Source organism: Falco peregrinus, chromosome 6 (genome assembly GCF_023634155.1).
Source record: "Falco peregrinus isolate bFalPer1 chromosome 6, bFalPer1.pri, whole genome shotgun sequence".
NCBI classification, from domain to species: domain Eukaryota; kingdom Metazoa; phylum Chordata; class Aves; order Falconiformes; family Falconidae; genus Falco; species Falco peregrinus.
In genome coordinates, this window is record NC_073726.1 from 91,891,944 (window position 1) to 91,910,992 (window position 19,049).

General features: G+C 43.0%; 1 long non-coding RNA gene across 7 annotated transcripts in view; it reads left to right on the plus strand.

The window, feature by feature from the left end:
- The window catches only part of LOC114010594 (uncharacterized), a 69,092-nt gene extending 50,300 nt beyond the window's left edge, over window positions 1-18,792 (plus strand). For 2 of the 7 annotated variants that reach the window (XR_008747666.1, XR_008747667.1), the window contains 3 exons: window positions 3,654-4,432; window positions 4,527-16,553; window positions 17,677-18,792. This is a non-coding gene — a long non-coding RNA (uncharacterized LOC114010594). Of the gene's footprint in view, window positions 1-4; window positions 3,533-3,653; window positions 4,433-4,526; window positions 16,554-17,676 lie in introns of those variants that run through there. The other 5 variants (XR_008747673.1, XR_008747671.1, XR_008747670.1 and 2 more) reach the window with 5 other exon arrangements.
- Window positions 18,793-19,049: the final 257 nt, after the last annotated feature.

Consider the following 19,049-nt stretch of genomic DNA (forward strand, 5'->3'; position numbering starts at 1 on the left):
TCGGCTCTGTAAAATGTGGCTTGTCTTTCTGTACCTATGGTTTGTTGGCACTGGCTTGTGTCCAGACTCCTGGAAGAGCACAGAATGTTATTCTGGCACCCTGGTAGGAGGGTCCAAATGGATATCTACATGGCTCGGTCCTCACTTGGCTAATCCTTGGGTCACTGAAGCTTGTCTCAGTCAGAACACCTTTACTTTCTATATTTGCTCCTTAAATAACTAATTATACCCATAAGAAACTAGCCTGATCCCAGTTCTGAGTGTGGCATAGTCTTATATAGCTGGAGAGGGAAAAAAATAGGTCAGAATTCATAAGATCCTGTCCAAAATCAAGCTGTAATAACAAATAACTACAGCAAGAACATTTTCATCACAATTAACCTGCTGTGATTCATTGTTCATTTTGATGCATTTATATCCATTTTGGAGAGGATCTCACGTGAGGCTGGTGTGACATGCTAAAAGGCTCAATTGAGCTTTCTCCCCTCAAGTTTCTCTTTTATAAATGTTCACATTTCTGAAGTTGTTATTGCAAAAGTCCCACTCTGTCCACTTCTGGTGCTTCTGTGAGGGAGAAATACAAGTGTAGCCGTTGGTGATGCCCTCGCATGTTGAACTGCTTCAGCTGAGGGCACATGGTTGGGTTTGAAGTGACGGGCTTGCCAGGTCTGAGCGGCTTAGCAGAAGGATCAGGTTTTAAAATGTGTGGGGAGCTGACTTTGTGATCAGCAATAATCTGCCTCCCATTACATAGGCATGAATATACAAGAGCTTAATTATCCTTGTACATGGTCTTGCGAATGAGTCCAGGTGCCTTCAGGACCCTCCTCACCTGATACAGAAGAGGGTGATCTATGGAGCCCTCTCTCTGGAAAGTTCACATGTGCATTATATACGCAGAGACTTCCCAGAATAAAATTTTGGTTATATTTTGCTGTGTAAAACTGGTGCATGGGAACGGTCTAGATAGGACTCCAAACCTGATGCAACACCCTCACCTGCAGCTGTTGTGCCTTGGAGGATAGAAGAAGTGGGAGGAAAACCAGCCGGGTTTGCTTGTGATCCCCAGTGCTCTCTCCATCACCTTGTGTGATGTCTTCAGGCTGTGACCCTCAGTTGCTGGATATTATTTTGGCATTGATAACCACCAGCCTTCTCAACTTTTCATGCACATTCCTTACCCCATTCCTTTCCTCTGCTCCATTTCTGTGCCATCTCTCCTTTCTGTGTCGTCAGGCTTTGGTCTGCATTTCCCTTTGTATACACCCTGCTCTTCTGATACAGGGGAAGGCAAAATTCATATTCCCAAACAGGTCAAGCCCCCCAAAGAAAATCAAGCAAATGAGATAATAATGAGCATAAACCTCTTCCAAATTACTGCAGTTGGATGCATTTTCATTTTTTCACCCTCTTGTTTTGTTTGTATGCTAGAGCTGGTTGAAAAGTGTTGAATTTTTATTTGATTTGGGCATTTTCCCAGGGAATTTGGATTCTTTCCATAGAGAGTCGACATGTCCCCAGAAATTAAGATTTGCAGTGTAAATGGTTTACTTGGTGCCTCTCTTCTCCCCAGCTGTCAGACTTTTGTCTTGCACAGCATCTCTCTCACCACCAGTCCTTTGCGGCAGGGCGTGAAGGAGTTATCTGGGACACCGTGCTGGAGAGGCACAGCGGCATGAGTTACCCAGGCCACAACTCTTCAGGGATGCAGGGGAACGTCTCTCGATGGGGATGTCATCAGTGCTGCTGGCACTGCGGTGCACCGCTGGTTACATGGCTGCGTGGTGTCAGCTCTTCTGATCAATCTGCCCTCTGCTCGGAGCACTAGAAGGCAAAGATCTGTGGGCAGCTTTGTGGCGAGGAACTTTTGGGATATGGCCCTGAAGTTACATTCTATATGTTTTGAGAAGGGTTAACAATTCTGATACCTGGTATCCTATGGGCATTTAACACAGGTGAATACTTGGCACATTTCTGGTACTTATCAGTCACAAGCAAACAGTTGCGTGGAGGGGAATGTGGCAGATGGGAACTAGTGAGAGATAAATATTTAAGTTGCTATATGAAAAGCAAATAAAAAAAAATAATATCTCTGTGAAAGTGAAATGAGGAAATTAATTACCTGTACTCTGTCAGTGGAAAACAAGCCACCTCTCTGGTGTAGCTGGCACCCTGAGAAAGTCTCTGATGCCACTGTCATCTTGGGTTCCCATCTCTGAGAAGCTGTCTGGCTCTCTGCAATATAGCCGTGCACATAAACACGGCTTTTTATTTTTGAAACACATGAAATAATTTAGTACAAACTAGAAAATAACTTCCAAATGCCCTCTTTTGCTTGCACTCTTCGGAGAACATATGGGGAAGATAGCACATACTTTTCTTACAAAGAAAATGAAAATGTCATTGTTTTCCCCAAATGAATTTGAAAAATTGATTTTGAAAAAAATGCATCTTTGAGATCAACTCCTCCCATATCAATACATCATACAAGAAACCAGTCACCTCTGCAGAAACATTTATTGGTTTCCATCATGTTGCATCGTTTAAAAGATGAGACAGCACGCTCTGCAGAGTGCAGAACTTCCTCTCCTCTCCTCTCTACTTTAATTGCATTTCTGTTCTCAGCATTACATAACTTTAAAGGCATGTTATAAATATTGTTCTGCGTCATAGATCATGTCTATAATATATACAGCATTTTCACTTTGACATAGCCTCCTAACAAAAAAGCAAAACGTGGGAAATTAAAATAAAAGATGCCAACCTGCCCATTCAAAAGACGTTTTGCTTTTTTTTTGCAGAAGCCAATTTTATGCGTTTTGATTCTTCTGCAAAGTCAGTTTGGAAAACTTTGTTTAAAAACCCTGAAAGTTTTTAAAGCCAGAAAACATATTTCCAGAATTCTTCTCCTATGTCTATAGTTTCATGTAGGGTTTTTTGTTGTATTATTTCAAATTCAAGATGAAATCGTGGCTGATTCCCACTCAGATTAACACTAGTGGGGAACACCACATGAGAACACAGGCAGATATGAGAATAACCAGCTGAATTCCGTGAGTTTTAAGTGCTAGAGCAAGAAAGAGGGGTGCTACAGGTACAGACATTTGCTCTTTTCTCAATTTGCTCCAGCAAGTTAAAAGTTCAACTACTATGACAGAGAATAAGGTTGTAATCCCAACAGATACTACTCCTCATTGCAAAATCCGTAATTTTGATAGGGAGTGTTTTTCTTGATGAGCAGCCTTGCAGTCTAGCCTGCATTTTCGCTTTGTTTTTGCTTATGAACTGATAACTGTGCCAACTGTCACCTGTCTAATTTGGTGCATAAATATATTAACATTTGTGTTCCAGCTGAATCTCTGAGTCTGATGTGACTGATCCAAAAGTGACCTTCATTTTGAATTTTAGTAATGAACGGAAAGAAATATTTAGGTAATACATTTTTCTAAAAATTGCCTGAACATTAGCATATCAAATGCTTGGACCATCCGCTTTTCTGCAGTGGAAGTTCTGAAAGGCTTTACCTAGAAAGGTAAATTTTTTTGACATCTTCATATAAACCCAACATTTCAACATCCCCAAATCATGTTTCATTTTGATTTTTTTTGGAAATGTTTTTCATTATTAAAATAAGCTTTTCTATTGCATTACAGGGTCCGTAGTTCAAGTTCCCTTCTCTCTTGGACGCTGGGTTCTCTGGCTGGACATCTTTCCATGTTGTACCTAAACCCTAGTGATTCCCAGGACAAACCTTCTTGGGTAAGGAGCGGTGTGGGAGCCTGTGGAGGTGGGACGGATCTCATCGGCTGGTTTCAGTAATGTACAAAACGTGAGAAAGCAATGCAGCTTTTGCTGATGGCATGGAGCTGGGGACATCGTCAGCACAGAAAAGGTCATGACTGACCCAGGAAAAAGCAGCTGGCCATGAATGTTGGTGCGTAGAGAGGGGAGGGCAGAGCGAGGTAAGAGGTTTTGCTTGCTTGCAGGTTGGCTGTGAGTCACTGGTGCACTATGACTGTGGAGAAAACAAACCTCATCCTACAGTGTATTGAGACATTTCTGTACTATCGTGATAGCAGAGTTCAGTGAGTACACAGCTCGTGCCTGGCAAAGGCTGAACTGGAGGTAAATTTGCCGAGGATGCCTGCTGGAGTGTCTGTGAATAGGAAGCCTGTCTTACGTGTGGACACCAAGACAACTTGCTTTTTTTTGACTCAGCCGTGCAGAAGACCAGGAAGAAGATGCTAATGTTCCCTACGCATAATCCAGGGCCAAGCAGTGGGGTACAGCAGAGCAATCCAAGCAGAGTGACCATCCTGGCACAAGAACAAACGGCTCTGAGCAAATGTGTGCTGTGAATTGGGAGAATGAGGAAAAGCATCGGTAGGAATAATGGAAACTGGAAGCTGAACAAAACTTTAAGACAGGGCTGGTAAATATTTTAAAAGGATTACATGGTGCGATTTTTGCCTACTTTGGTGACTTGGGATGTTCATTTTAAGGCCCTGTGTTCTGCTTTCTTTCAGCCAATGTAGTCCTTCCCTGGACACCAGCCCTTGGAGGAGACGCAGGCTGCAAGAGAGCTGCTGGGATGAAACATCTGCCCACGGATCCGCCGCCTGGGTTGTGCCAGTGGCCCCTTGGAATGTTTTACAGGATGAGGATCACGCCTATTGCATCTCAGCGTCCTGCTTTGAGCAGTCACATGGCATCTGCTGCAGGTTTGCCAGGAGCTGGGTAGAAAAATTCCATTTCATGTTCTCCATATGGCAGCTGTCTAGCAGATGACATCACCTAAATGCCCATAGTCCTGGCTCTCCCCTCGAAAGGCAGAGTGATGAGGGGAAAAAATAAACCGAACCTCCTCCCTGCTCCCCCTTGCCTGTAAAAAAAGTGCAAAATTCAAATGTCTTAACCACTTGTGTCAGCTGTGGAGCAGCAACCCACCTCCGGGCTCCATAATTCGCCGTGCACATTGAACTGCAGCGTTGGTTTTGGCGTTTTTGTTTGGGTGGGAAGCCTGCAGTTCCTGCGAATGCTTTGTAGCGTACTTTGGGACATGTGGTAACGCTAGGGAGAAGAAAGACCAGGAAACACATGCAGCTGACAGGCAGGGCCAGTCGCTTTCCTCCTGCCAAGTAGGCTGCCTTCAGATGTGCTTCTGGCAGTGAGCGCCATGACACCTCAGGTTCCCTCCAGCGTCTTTCCAAAAGTAACAGAGATTTTCTTCTTTGCAAAGGAAAAATGAAATCAGGACAAAAAGTAATAAAAGCCATTATCCCGAGGCATTCAAAGGGGTTTAAGACAGGAGCGGGGGGGGGGGATGTTCAAGCTCAGAATTCTTTTGTGGCAGACTATTACTGGGTGCTGTAGTTTATCATTATGTATTTTATTTTGAAGTGTTTCATGTCTTTAAGGTGGTGACCTTCAGTACACTGAAAGCACAACTGGATGACCTTACCTGATTTTCTGTAGCCCAGGTATCCTTATGCATGTTTCAAACAGTGTAAGCTGCTTTGGGGTTACGTTGAGAGCATAGTTTACTAATTACATTTTTGTGTTGACTTTACCCATTAACAACGCCTGCATGGGGGTGCATTTGGCCGGGGAGCGATGGTAGTTCCCCTGCAGTGCAGAGGGAGCTGGCAGCAAGGTGGGCGGCGGTGCTGGAGCTCTCCTGCAGTACAAATGCTTGGAGGTTGGGTGTCCCAAGTCCAAGTCCACCCAAGTGATTAGGCCATCCACTTTTTTACTTTTTTTTTTTTTTTTTTTTTTTTGCCAGCAACAGCATAAACTGCTTTCCCTCCTCTCTGATTTGAGATGACTCCGGGAAAATTACATTTTATTTCCTTCTCTTTCCTCAGGAGGCTCTTCACCTCCCCAGTCTCAACTTCTCTTTGTTTTTCCCCTTCTGTACTTCACTGTCCCCTGTGGTCCTTAAACTCCTCCTACACCACAGTCCCCTGCGCTCACTGGCAGCTATTCCTTGCACACAGCATCCTCACAAGTTTTTTGTAACTCCTTCCTCTTTATTCTCTGTGGTCTCCCCACACATCCTTGTTTTCCTTACGTCTCCTCCTCCTACATGCTCTGTGATCTCTTTGCCAGGGCAAAGTAGTTCCCAGTAACATATTTACTGCGCTTTTAATAATTTCTAACGATTAGAGTGTCACGAGTGGCAGGACTTGCCTAAATAGGTGATAATTCAAAGATGAGACCCTAACTCTCTTTTTAGAAATACAATCCAATTTGTCCTCCTCCCCAGCTTTGCCAAAACTGCAACCCAGTCTGTCTTACATTTCATATATATGATCTCATGTCAGAGCAGAAGTTTTCTGGAAAATCTGAAACAAATTGGATGAGGCAGTTTTGGATTCATATAGAAACTGATGCATTATTTTAAACAGATTTTTTTACATTTTTTTGTCTTTTTTTTTTGCTTTTTTTTTTTGTTTACTTTTTTTTTGGGCTTGTCATGACTCAAAAGCAACATGGGCTGGAAAATTCCAGATCTGCCAAGACCATAGGTTTTCTCCACCGACTCTAGGTTTTCTGGTTCTTCTAGGCAGACACAGAGTAAAATGAGTAAAAGGGGCAGTTCTTTTCGGTCGGTCGTCTTTCCCCCTTCCCTGCCTGGTGGAGCTATGATGTGTTCCGAAGGAGAACCTCCCGTGTGATTACCCGTTACCTCTCAGTCGCAGGAACAGAGGCTTATGAGCCCGGCAGAGCGCTGACCAAACTGCGCCAACGCCACCCATTGTCAATGCCAACCTTTTTTACAACTGTTTACTGAGTGCTGGTTGCTGAATGTGTCACATTAGTGCTTTATCAGTAAGTGGTTTTTCAGTTTGAATTCTGAGTTGATAATACTGAAATAATATTTTTTTTCCAATACAAATTGGTCTTTTTTCCCCAGAAAAATAAAAAATTCTTTCAAGATGCTTTTTTTGTGCAGTGCCAAGGCAGAGAATTAATTTCAATTTTGTGAATTGTTTTTTATTCTTAAGAATACTAACTGTAGTCCCATTTTAAAACAACATATTTTGTAGAAAAATCAAAGTTCTTATCAAGAAAATGTTGAAATTCTTTTTTTTCCTGTCCTCCTCACAAAAAATCTCTGTAGAATGGTTAAATTCAGTATGGATTTATGAATAGTTTTGATTAACTCCTAACAATGTTTTTCCAGGCAAATATGTTAATTATTTACACCAATATCTTTTGTAGTCCTATTTTACAGTTTTTTAATCAGATAATTTCATCAATGACTGGTGCCTATGACTAGTTTGGCAAAAGTTTATTAGCTAGGCTGAATAAAACCCTACAGGTGCCGTAAGGACTTCGCTTGCCGATTTTTATGAGCCTAAAGAAGCCCACCTCAGCCAGCTGTGACACACGTAACATTTTTTGTAGCTTCCCTTCTCAGATATAGCATACGTTGAATTCTCAGTGGGTGCGGGGGAATTTCCCCAAGCAGTGATAAGCATTGCGGAGGTCATTGGAGCTGTGTATATCCAGTTTTCCTCCATGATAATGCCATCAAGCCAAAGGTTCAGAAGGCTTTGTCAGCTGTCGTTGAGCTTCTCAGGTCACAGGTGCTCTCTCCCCATGCAAGCAGTAAGCTAGGGGTGTGATTTTTATTCTTGGCGTGCTCAGTTCCTATCAGAAGTAGAGGAAATAGTGCTTTGACAGGGTATAGACTATGCTAAAAAAAAAAGCATAAAATAGCATAGGATGTGTTTTGTTTTATCATGGGAGTGAGTAGAGTGGAGAGGAAACTCTCCATCCTTTCCTGCTCCTGTTTCCTTCTCTCTCATTCAAAAACTGTGGTAACTCACGAGTAGTGTGTATAATGCTATATACACCCTATGGCTAGAGCTTTGTGAGGGGTTAACCTAGAAGCAAGGCTTGCATGATTTTTTTGTGATGGACAAGTTGGCAATGATGGGCATCATGATGCAGCGCTGTGAGGAGAACAGTGTGACCATAAGGGCAGAATCTGACCACTGCAGCCAGCGTAGTCCTCATGTCCCACACTGGTATTTAAATTAGGTCTTGCACTGGCTTTTGCACAAGATTAGTTTTATTCTAGAAAAAGGTGACATTTCTTCCGCAGAAAAAACAGCGCTCCAACAATCTAAATTAGATTAAAATAATAAAAAATATTATTCATATGTGAAGAGTGAAAAATAATGGTGAAAGATTACAGTTTAAAATAACTAGGTTTAAAGGGAAATTTAATGAGGTAACTTAAAAATCTAAACCCCCAGAAAGTTCAAGATCTCGACAACCTTTCATCTGCTTTTGTCTCATTGCACATCTCCCATTTATAATAATGAAAAAAACCCACACAGATTTGCAGCCCCTCTGTACATTGACAAGGTGAGCCATCAGTATGCATTGTGTGTGATTTAAGGACAACTCAAGCACCCATCCAGGACATATGGACATCTATGCAACCAGAAACTATCTTCCAGCTCTTGTATCTATGGCAAAATCTTGACCTTTACGTTTCACATAAGGAACAAGGATTCCCAGCTTCCCATTTAAATTCCCCCTTCCATGTACTGAAAATATTAAAACAATTTAATCTCCTTACAATCCCCAGTGGTGCCCTTTAAATCAGCTTTTCATTGGGAATTGACTACATACTTTCTGTAACATAAACTGAAATCTGGGAGTTGTAAGCTGCCAGTAAAATATGAAGGTATGCTACATTTGCCCAGATATATAAGATATGACAAGATTTAATATGTATTAAATTTAACAGGTGCTGTGATCTCCTGTGTAGATACACAATATTCAAAGCCATACTCCAGAGAACTCCGCATTCCCTGCTAACTCTGCATTTCTGTCCTTCCCAACATATTTTATCTGTAATCTTACCTCCCATTTCTTACAATTCAGATTCATTTTATTTAAGCAACGTTATCTATATTTTTATCAAGCTCCTAAATGACAGGCGGCATATGCAACCTTAGCTCTGGCTTCCCAGAGGTGTTAGTTGGGGTAATTGCAAACTGTTTAGATAAGCTGTAGACCCTGACAGAAAACGAACAAAACTTGGATGTCACATTTCTCACCCAGTCAGAAAATCTGTGTCTCTCACATGCTCACTGTTTGAATCTTTAGGTGGAGAAATTACTGGGGAGGAGGTGGATGGGGAGGAAGAAGAATGGTTTTATTTTTGTGAAAGCTCCTTAGGCTATGGAGAACCATCCATTGCTACGTTGCGGCCAGGACGTAAAGTGAAACACGTCAAAAATGAGTGATCACATTTTACATGTGTTTCACATGGGCTTGCACATTGACAACTGATGTAAGGCAGCACAACGCAGGGAATGAGGCGCTGAACTGTTGGGATGTAGGGCCTCTCCCGACCTTGCCAGCAAAGCTCAGGAGTCCACATTAATCTAAAAATGATAGGTCTTGCTGGGAAGAAATGCTTCTTGATTGTCATGTACAGTGCCCACACTTTGATTTCACTGGTACTGCACGTTCTATCTCCCTTAGTTTTTTTAATGTCTAACCCATCCAGGCATTAATAAAGACATCACCCCCACCCCCGTACAATCATGTTTTAAGTTTTCTGAACATAAACCATACCCCCTTGGTCACTCATCACTCCCACACCCACCAGCCCTTTTGTAGCCCAAGGAAGCCAAAGTGAGCTTTCCAACCCACTTTCCGTGGGGATCTGCCAGCTGGTGAGATCTCGGCAGGTTCTCTGAAAGTTTGTTTTCCCGCTTCTGTCAAAGGAGGATGTTGAAACCTCACTTACTGAGAAAGCTATGTGAGAGGAAAATGTCATCATCTCAGTGGGCTAAATAGAACCACATTTTGCTCTCTGTCTGGATAAGTATTTTTTAAAAAGAGCAATTTTTTTCCATTGATGATGCCCCGTATGCAGAAGGAAGCTGCTCAACACAAGAAGAGAGACACTTAGACATAAAGAAGCTGCATGTGGCTAAAAGCTGAAAATCAACCTACTAAAAACAGAAGAGGTAAAACAAAGACTAAGGCCCTGTGAACACAAGGCACTGATGATGTTTTCAGAGATCTTAAAGCCCAGAGGAACCACTACAGTACTTACAATCTAGGCTTTTCCATAAGATAGGCCAAGCAATTGCACTTGGTGGTTCTATCAATAGAACAGTATCTTCTGCTTTATCTCTAAATGAGCTTTTAGAAATAAGTTCTTTTTTATTTTATTTGAAAATCTCAACTGGTGAAGAGTTGCTTGGGTAAGTGGCTTCAATGGCTATTTTCAATGGACAAGAATGTATACCATATTTATTGTCTGAAATTCTCTTCCTTCAGTTTCTGGTCACTGGGTTCCCTTTTACATTCTTCTGTCTTGCTGGAAATCTCTTCTGCATGGACATACATTTAAGGATTGCATCACACATAGCTTCCACTTGTATGAACTGACCAGGATGACATTTTCTCACTGTAAAGAAGACCGCATCACCAAATTTCATATGAATGGTGATGGGAATCCTTGAGTTTCCTTTCCAGACCTTTCTGCAGTTCTGTAGTAGACAGTACATCAGTTGAAATCTGTCTATTAAGATGCGATGTCATTCCAAAAGGTCGAGGTGTCTTGGTAAAAGGTACCCTAAACACCAGACAGAACTTGTTTTCATAAACTAGAAACAAACAGGAATTAAGCATTTTTGAAATGCGGTTAGATCATGTTCCATGATCAGAAAGAAGTCTCAAAAACAGTTGTCCCCAGCCCGGGTAGCTTCCCAGCAGAGGACCTGGGTGCAGATATGGCTAGTTTCCTTGAGAAGTGAGGAAAATATTGATCTGGGAATGAACATTAGATGCGCAGGGTGGAAGTATGTGAATTCTGTCTGTTGGATGCATAAGTGGGAATCTGGTGCTCTTCTGAACTTCATTGTTTATGGCTCATGTGGACTGATGAGTATTTACTGCTGCGACAGGCTGGTTACACTCCCCTGCGATCACGCTGGAAAAGATCTCACATATATTAGCTACCAAAAAAATAGGAAAAAAAAGAAAGTTCAAGATTCCTTAGTGCTGGATCCACACGTGTTAGCCAAGATAATTTCAGAATCAGCAACAATGATGCCTGCTAGTTCTCTTTGGAATAGACACCTGTGAGAGCCAGAGGTGCTCCAGCCCAATCACATTTCACATTTATGAACCCTTCCTCTAGAAAAATGAGTCTTCTATAAAAATTTCTGTTAGCATTAGTCTTTATTAATAAGGCATCAACCTTCATCTGTATAGTGGAGGTGCTAAATCTCCCAAGGGATTGGTTTAAGAGCTGGGCCACAAAAATACTATTTAGATTTTGAAAATCAATAGGATGCATATGTTGTATGATGGGTTACAGCTTTGACACAAGAGGCCCAGTGTTTGAAAGCTAAATCTGGTCAAATTGAGACTGGATATGAAGCATGTGCATAGCTGTGGAGTTAGATAACTACTGAAGCAACTTATTTAGAGACATGGTGGATTTTTTAGTACTTAAGGACTTTTAAATCAAGCCTTTGAGCGTATGGAAAGGGTGAGTATCAGGACTTGTATAGAGAGAAATGTTTCGGATAATTTGTCTTTACTTTCTAGTAAAATCTACAAGTGAAATGGATGTCAGGAGACCCAGTTAGCCTTATTTGTTGGGACCACACAGTACATGCAGCATGGAAAAAACATGCTGCGGTTGTGAAGGCTGGAGTGGAAGAGGGAAAGTGGAGATTAAATGCAGAGCAAAACCATGCTAGGTTGTTGGGGTTTTTTTGGTGGGGTATGCCTGAGCAGCATAGGGTACCTACTGTATAAAACAAATAAAATGAAAGACAACATGTTATAAACAGCCACATCTAGTGTGGTGGACATGTCTACAATGTGGAGAATTAAAACTTACGTTCTACGATGTAATTTGCTTCTGTCGGGTGGTTGCGTCGGTTTCAGAGCGTGAGGAGCTGTGTGGGCTCAGCAGGGTGCAGCACCCCAACCCTGGTGTGTGACAGTTATCCGTAGGTTCTCACAGGCTTTCCACCTGGGCCCCATTTTGTCGCAGAATTTCCACCCATTGCAAATGCATAGCTGAATGTGCACCTCCCAGCCCGTCACTCATGCTCCACAGGTGTGTGATGGTCCCATTATGGCCTACCAGAAGATGAAACAGGAACAGAAGGTGATCACGTGTAACCACCCTCAATGCCATCTTCTGTTGCAAACCACTGATAGTCAACAGTGATGGCATAGCACAGCCTAAACCAGAAGGAATCCCCGGTTTGTGTGGTCAGCCCTGGAAGCTGATGCTCACTGTACTGACACATTCATGTTATGATGCTACCCTGTCTCATATCTCTATATTATATCTCATCTATATATCTCATCTCTAAATTCTTCACACATTTTGCATAATGAATTTTTTAATGCTGCAAATCATGCATCTTCCCATCCCAGCTCCTGTTAGTTAATTTAAAATCATTTAGAATAATAGGGACCTCCACAGAAAATGGAAGAAAATTTGAGTGAGGAGCTGGGATTACTGGAAAAACGGATATCTGTAGATTGAGGACCTTACTGAGTCTCACAGGGTATGTATTAATTACCTGCCATCTTGAACGACACTTGGCACTTCAAGACCTACCAGTAATTAGAGAACGAATAGAGAATGGGAATGCTTCATGCTGCAGGCATCTCAAGAGCATGCCCGACATGTTGGGGGAAAGGCGGGCCACTTTGAGCCACACTGAGCCTGGGCAGTGCAGGCCACATAGCCTGGTTGTCCTCTGCAAGCCAGCATGCCATTGCCAAGGTCAGCTTCACACTGCACCGTCTTGGGGAGTGATGCCATGCTAAGGGACACCTTGGCTGCTGGCTGTCCTCAAACACCGCTGTACCTGCCCTCTCAGCTCTTTGTAAAGGTTATTAACGCCCAGATCGATGCAGTGATTAGCTGCTCCTCTGTTCCCCTCTTGATAACATTATATGAGCTCCAACCGAAAAGGAATTGGGAGGATATATTTTAATGCTGTGAATACTTTGGCATTATATTACAGGAGGTACTTCATGAAGGTTTTCCTAAGGCAGAAGAAAATGTTAAAGGGGAGGTTTATTAATTAAGTAACTGGATTCCTCCAGAACAGGAAATATAATGAAAGTGAGAGCAACACTTAAAATCATAGAATCATTTAGGTTGGAAAAGACCTTTAAGATCATCGAGATCAACACTCGTCCAGCATTGCTGAGTCCATCACCAAACCATGTCCCTAAGGACCACATCTACACATCTTTTAAATTCCTCCAGGGGTGGTGACTCCACCCCTTCCCCAGGCAGCCTATTCCAATTCCTGACAACCCTTGTGGTGAAGAAATGTTTCCTAATATCCAATCTAAACATCCCCTGGTCCAACTTGAGGCCATAGACAAACAAAATATCTCTACAAGGAATGCAGATGAGAAGAAGGTTTTGTGGTTGGTATTCTGTTCTAGCTATCAGGACCCACAGAACGTATAAATGTAGCAAGTCAGAATGTAAATCTAGAGATGTATCCCCAGCCTGAGGAGTTAAGGTATCCAGTTAGGAAACTTAACTGCATTGCCATTAATTATGAAAGGCTTGACGGATGTCTTCTGGACTCACTTTCAACAGCGATGTGCCAGAAGAATGTTTGTTAGGCGGTATTTTCAGTGTTCCCATTGACTGTCTGACAACAGATGTTAAAGTAGGAGTAAAACTTACTGAATCATCTTTGGTTGATCTTGAATATGTTGATAATATTACCAAGCGCAGAGACTGCCAACAAACTAAGAGGTTATTGGAAGTTGCAAAAAACTGTAGGTCTCTAGAGGATTTAAGATCAAAGTAATAAAACAAAAGGACTCAGAATTTTTTTTTAGCTACTTTAGTAGCCTGTGGTTGAGTTATAGCATATCCTTTGCAAATCTTTTCAGTTTTGATGTAAAGCATTTTTGTAATGGAAAATTCCTCATGTCTCCCAGTAGGTGATTTCAGTGTTTAATTACAAATGCTTTCTAATCCAAATTTGTAACTCTTGTAGTCTCTTCTTGCTAAATTAAAGGCCACTTCCTTATCAGATACCTCTTCCCCACATAGGTACTTGTAGGTAAGGTGAAATCCCTTCTAAAGTGCCAATAGGGTAAGCTGCGTCTGTCTGCCTTCCTTACTATACAGCAGTTAGTCCTGACCTCGTATTAGTCATTAAATTGTTTTCTGAACCCCTTCCAGTTTCTGCCATGCTCGCATGGGTGTGGACACCAAAACTAGAACCATTGCTGCAATCACAATAACAGAATCATAGAATCGTTTAGGTTGGAAAATACCTTTAAGATCATCAGGTCCAACCATTGACCCAGGGCTGCCAAGTCCACCGCTACACCATGCCTCTAAGCACCACATCCGTGCATTCTTTAAACACTTCCAGGGATGGTGATTCCACCACATCCCTGGGCAAAATAATACTTCAGCTGTGGGCACTAACTGCTTCATTGCCCATTTCTGTGCAGAAATCAGACAGGTGAGAGCCACGCGGTTGTACAGGCAGCTCCAGGAAGCAGTGCAGAAGAGCCCAAGCTCCAGTCCTCCAAGGTGCCTCTGGGAAAAGCCATTTTCTTGTCACAAATGGTAGAGGGAACGTAGAGAGACCAGCTTCCCCAAGCCAGGTTGTTAGCTCTGGTAAGAATCCTCAGAGAGAAAATTGCTTTGCCCATCTTGTTGCTGCATGCCTATCTAGCAGTGTGTAGACAGATTTTCTCAGGCAGTTGATTCAGAGAGAACCAGATTTATTCTTTGGCTGTGAACCAGGTTCCTGGTTCAAGAACTTTCCTGACAGTTTTCCATGTGGGATATTATTCTGATTCATGTTTGGGCTGCAGCAATAATTCAGTCCTTCCATACAGTAATTTTATTCTTTTCTAGTTTGTTTTCTTGGAAGATCTCAAAAATGCCATAAATATTAATTGATTTACATTCACAGCAATCCAAGGAAGAAAGTAGATATGATGGCCTTAATAAGGTTATTCTGAGTCTTGTTTGAATGCTGCATGTGAAGTCAGTTGCAGAGAGTGAAATAGAGCCAGTTTCTCAGGCAAACTACCATCGTATCTCTCTACTTGATAGAGTTATTGCAGACTGGTCTGAAAATTATCTCCTCCTTTATCTGTATAAGTAGCCAACGCTGTTGCTTCATGACTGCCTTGCTCTACTCGAGAAATACCTGGCTAGGTGCTGGAAGGGCACCTCGAAGCATGGGGCATGGCCTGTGGGGACATACGTGAAGGCAAGGTGTTGAATGTGTGTCCTTTTTTCAGCGGCAGGGAATTTTCCTCTCAACATTCAAAAGAAGAAGGAAATGTTAGAACAACTGCTGCAAAAGCATAATGGGATATTTCTGGTTCGTGCATTCCTCCTCTTGGATTGCATCCCCTTGGCTTGCAGAGGAAAACTCCAAAAGGAGAGGGTAGGGAGTTGTTTTTCAGTGTGTTTGTCTATGCTGTGGCCCTTCGTGCTATGAGAAACCTCTCAAGCAGCTCCAGCAAGAATCTTCTCTCTGCTTTCTTCCACATCCTCCCTTCGTCCTCGGTCCCCTCCCCCTCCTCTCTTTCATGTGGATCAAGGCCTGGAAAATGACAAGCCTCTTGATTAATAGATACAGAAAGTCTTCTTATGTAATTTATTTGCTTTCTGCACCTGACTAGAATCACTAGGTTTATCTGGAAAGGAAAATATATCGTCCTTCCTGACTCCGAGTGGCAGCAGAGAGAGCTGAGCATGTGATATCAAGCTGCGCATGGAAAGCAAACAAAACGCCATTTCTGTATTTTGTAAGCATCTCAGGTCATAAAAGTGTCAGCACGCTATATTTCTTGCTGGGATCCTCTCTGTTTTATTATCTGAGCCCTTTCCATTGTGTTGAATGTGCAAGGAGAGTCTCCAAAGCAGGCAACATCTGTTTCCCTGTCATGTTTTTGATTATCAGCTCCATATTCCTTGCAAGTCTCCTGCTCACATATTCCAATCAAACTCAACAGGGGCTTCAGCAGTGAGGACACTTCCTTATCTCCCTTCCCCCAGGCTCTCCATCCATCATTCTCACATGCTGGCCCACTAAATGCTGATGCAAGAGGCCTGTTCTTACGCTTGGGTAACACACTCGTGACCTCTCCAATTTGTTTTGTTTGCTTAATTCTAATTGCTGTGAGTATACCTGCCTCTCGGTCCTTGGTCCTTAATGGGGGAGAGGAAGGAGGCAGGTGGGGCGTCTGACTGGTTTTTGTTTTGGTACCTGTGGAGAAGAGTTTTCTAATGTAGTTTTAGATTTGTTTCCCAGTTTTCTTCCCTCAAGAGGAAGTTTCTTCTCCTCTTTCTTAGCTCCCAATTGCTAAATCAATCTCTCTGTCCTTTGCCAAGAGATCTGTTTTACCATTTATGCAGGAATTTCAATCTGCGGATGGGGATTCTGCCAATAAAAATCAATTAAAACAATTGTCTTCTGCCTATGGTATTGCAGTTGTGGGATATCTGGCACACTGAGACCTGGGAACACAGAGACGTAAGTGACATTGAGCTATGAGTTGTTTATCCAGTCATGGTTTGCATTTATTTTCAAGGAATATTTTTGTGTCCTTGTGCACAATGGCAATGAGCAGTTGTAAGGTGATGCAGCTAGTGTTGCAGTCGAGATAGAGGAGCAGCAGTCTGCCACCGTAGGTAACTCACCTGTCCATCCACAACAGAGCCACACTGGGAACCCACATGGCAGAATTTTCCAGATTCAACCAAAAATGTTGCTGACCTTCGTAGTCAGGCCCAAAGCCTGCATGGAGGAAATACATGTACTCCTTAGATTAGGAGCTAAGACAGGGGTCCTGAGGTTACTGGTGGACCTCTCAGCTTTCAGGTGTGGCATGGCTTGCTGGTAGACTCCAGGTTAAACCACTCTCCAGATTTAGGGTCATAAGGAAATTGTTCTTCACCTCAGATTGCTCAACACAATGGCTACAGCTGCCCTGCTGTGCCGTGCGCCCCGTAGGTGCCCCCACATCCAGGGTTCCGAGATCGGGAAAGAGCTGCTTGCTGGTGGGGCATCTGCTTGACCACTTCTGTCACGAGTTTTGGGGTGAGGGAGGAAGGAGGGGGGGACCCCGGGGGGGACCCCAGGCAGTGCTGGTGTTTCAAGAGCCTTGCATCCCCTGGCTACCTGCTGAGCTTCTGGCGTTCAGCACAGCTCCCTGTACACCTTCTGGTGCTGCTGGTAGGCAAACGAGCAGACCACGGGCTGAGGCCCTGACGTTCATTTCACAAAGATTCAGACACCGTGGCTGCAAAGTTGGGTGGCAATCCATACACAGCCTAAGCTCAGGCTGAGCACTAGCTGTCCTCAGAGCCTGACAGAGATACCAGGCTGTAGGTCTTGGTGGAATTTAGATCTCTGCCAGGTCCAGTGTGCCAACAGCATCACTTTAACTTGAAGCCAGATTTGCACAAAATGTTTCCGTCAAAGTTTTCCTGTTGTTGTAATTTTTATACCACCAGTTCTTTTCCATGGGATACACGTAGTTTTTGCTCTTTGTGCTGCAGGTCTCATGTTAGGAATTGGGGTTTAGCAGTGCGGGGGGTGAGGGGTTCACATGGAATGAGGTCATTGGGGCCTTTCTGTCTGCCCTTTCTTACAGTCTTGTCCTGGACCTGGAGGAGACTGGATTTCATATTCACATTGATTCCTGACCCTTCCTCACACGGCTTGGTTAATAACTGTGGAAGAGATTAAGGGCCCAGCAGGTCATTAATGGCACCAAGCCAGCCACTTGAGGAAAGGCAACAAGGAGTGAATGGAGAAGAAGAAAAGATGATTTCAGAGTACCTGTCGCTGTAGGTGGCTGCAGGAAACAAAAGATGAAGGTGAGGAAGAGCGGGGAGATGGATGGACACAGCTCCAGGAGGTATGGAAGACTGTTGCTAGCCTTTGTTGGTGGGCTCACAGGGCTGTGGGTGCAAGGGCAGGCTGATGGGAGAGCCTGCAGGCTCAGGCAGCTTCAAAATACAACTGTCCTAGAGGGGAGGTAGGAATTCCTGAGAAAATGAAGGGTGGGGGAGAAGAAAGGGAGCCGTAGGAAGGTGGGTGACTGGGATGGGTCAGAAGAGGATGCAGGGTGTCAATAGCCTGAATGGGAATCATGGGCTGGGACAGGAGTGAAAATGAGTGGTGAGGAAGAGAAGGAGGCAGCAGAAAATGAAGGGGGACGAGATTGACAGAATGTGTATGGGGAAACGAGGGAGTGCGGGTGAACGTGGGGCTGCCCGTGCAAGGCAGGAGAGGAGGCGACACAGATGACAACAGCAGCAGCTTGCTGTCAGGGTCCCAGGATCCCACAGCTGAGGTTACGTGTCCACAGCTTTGTGCTTGTATTTCATATATGCTTTAATTATATTGAAAGACTTTGTTTTCTGTTTTATGTGAATGCTACCTTTCCCACCTGCCTCAGTGGTCAGAAGTGTATTTACATAATCTACTATTTCCTGATTTTCTACACTCTATATAGAATTTTTTAGTATTGTTTTTGTATTCACTGCATACTTACACGATTGGAGATAGCTACAATTATTTCCTAGGCTGATTTTTTTATTATAATTCCACTACATAAATGTGTGAATGACCTCATTAGTTTCAGTGGTATAACTTGCCATAATGTTTTGATTAGTTCACTTGGAAATGTCTATTATTAGACTGGTTTATTTAATACAATATTTTAATAAAAGCATAATAATAAGCTTTATCTTTTAATAAAATACACAGCAGCGAGTTTGCATTAATGAAATGAAATATTTCAGTTTGAACGAAAGCCATCACCTAAAGAAAACACCTAAAGAAAACATTTCAGTTATTTTGAATTAAAATCCAGGGGAGTTTCCGGCTGCGCACCAGCCTGCTTTGTCCCCAGCACTGGCAGGTCACAGCTTCGCTCCTGGTCAGTTGCGGGCCCACTGAGCGGAGCAGCGATGTCCTTCTGGGTATGACAAATGCAGAAACAACCACGAGAATCTGATA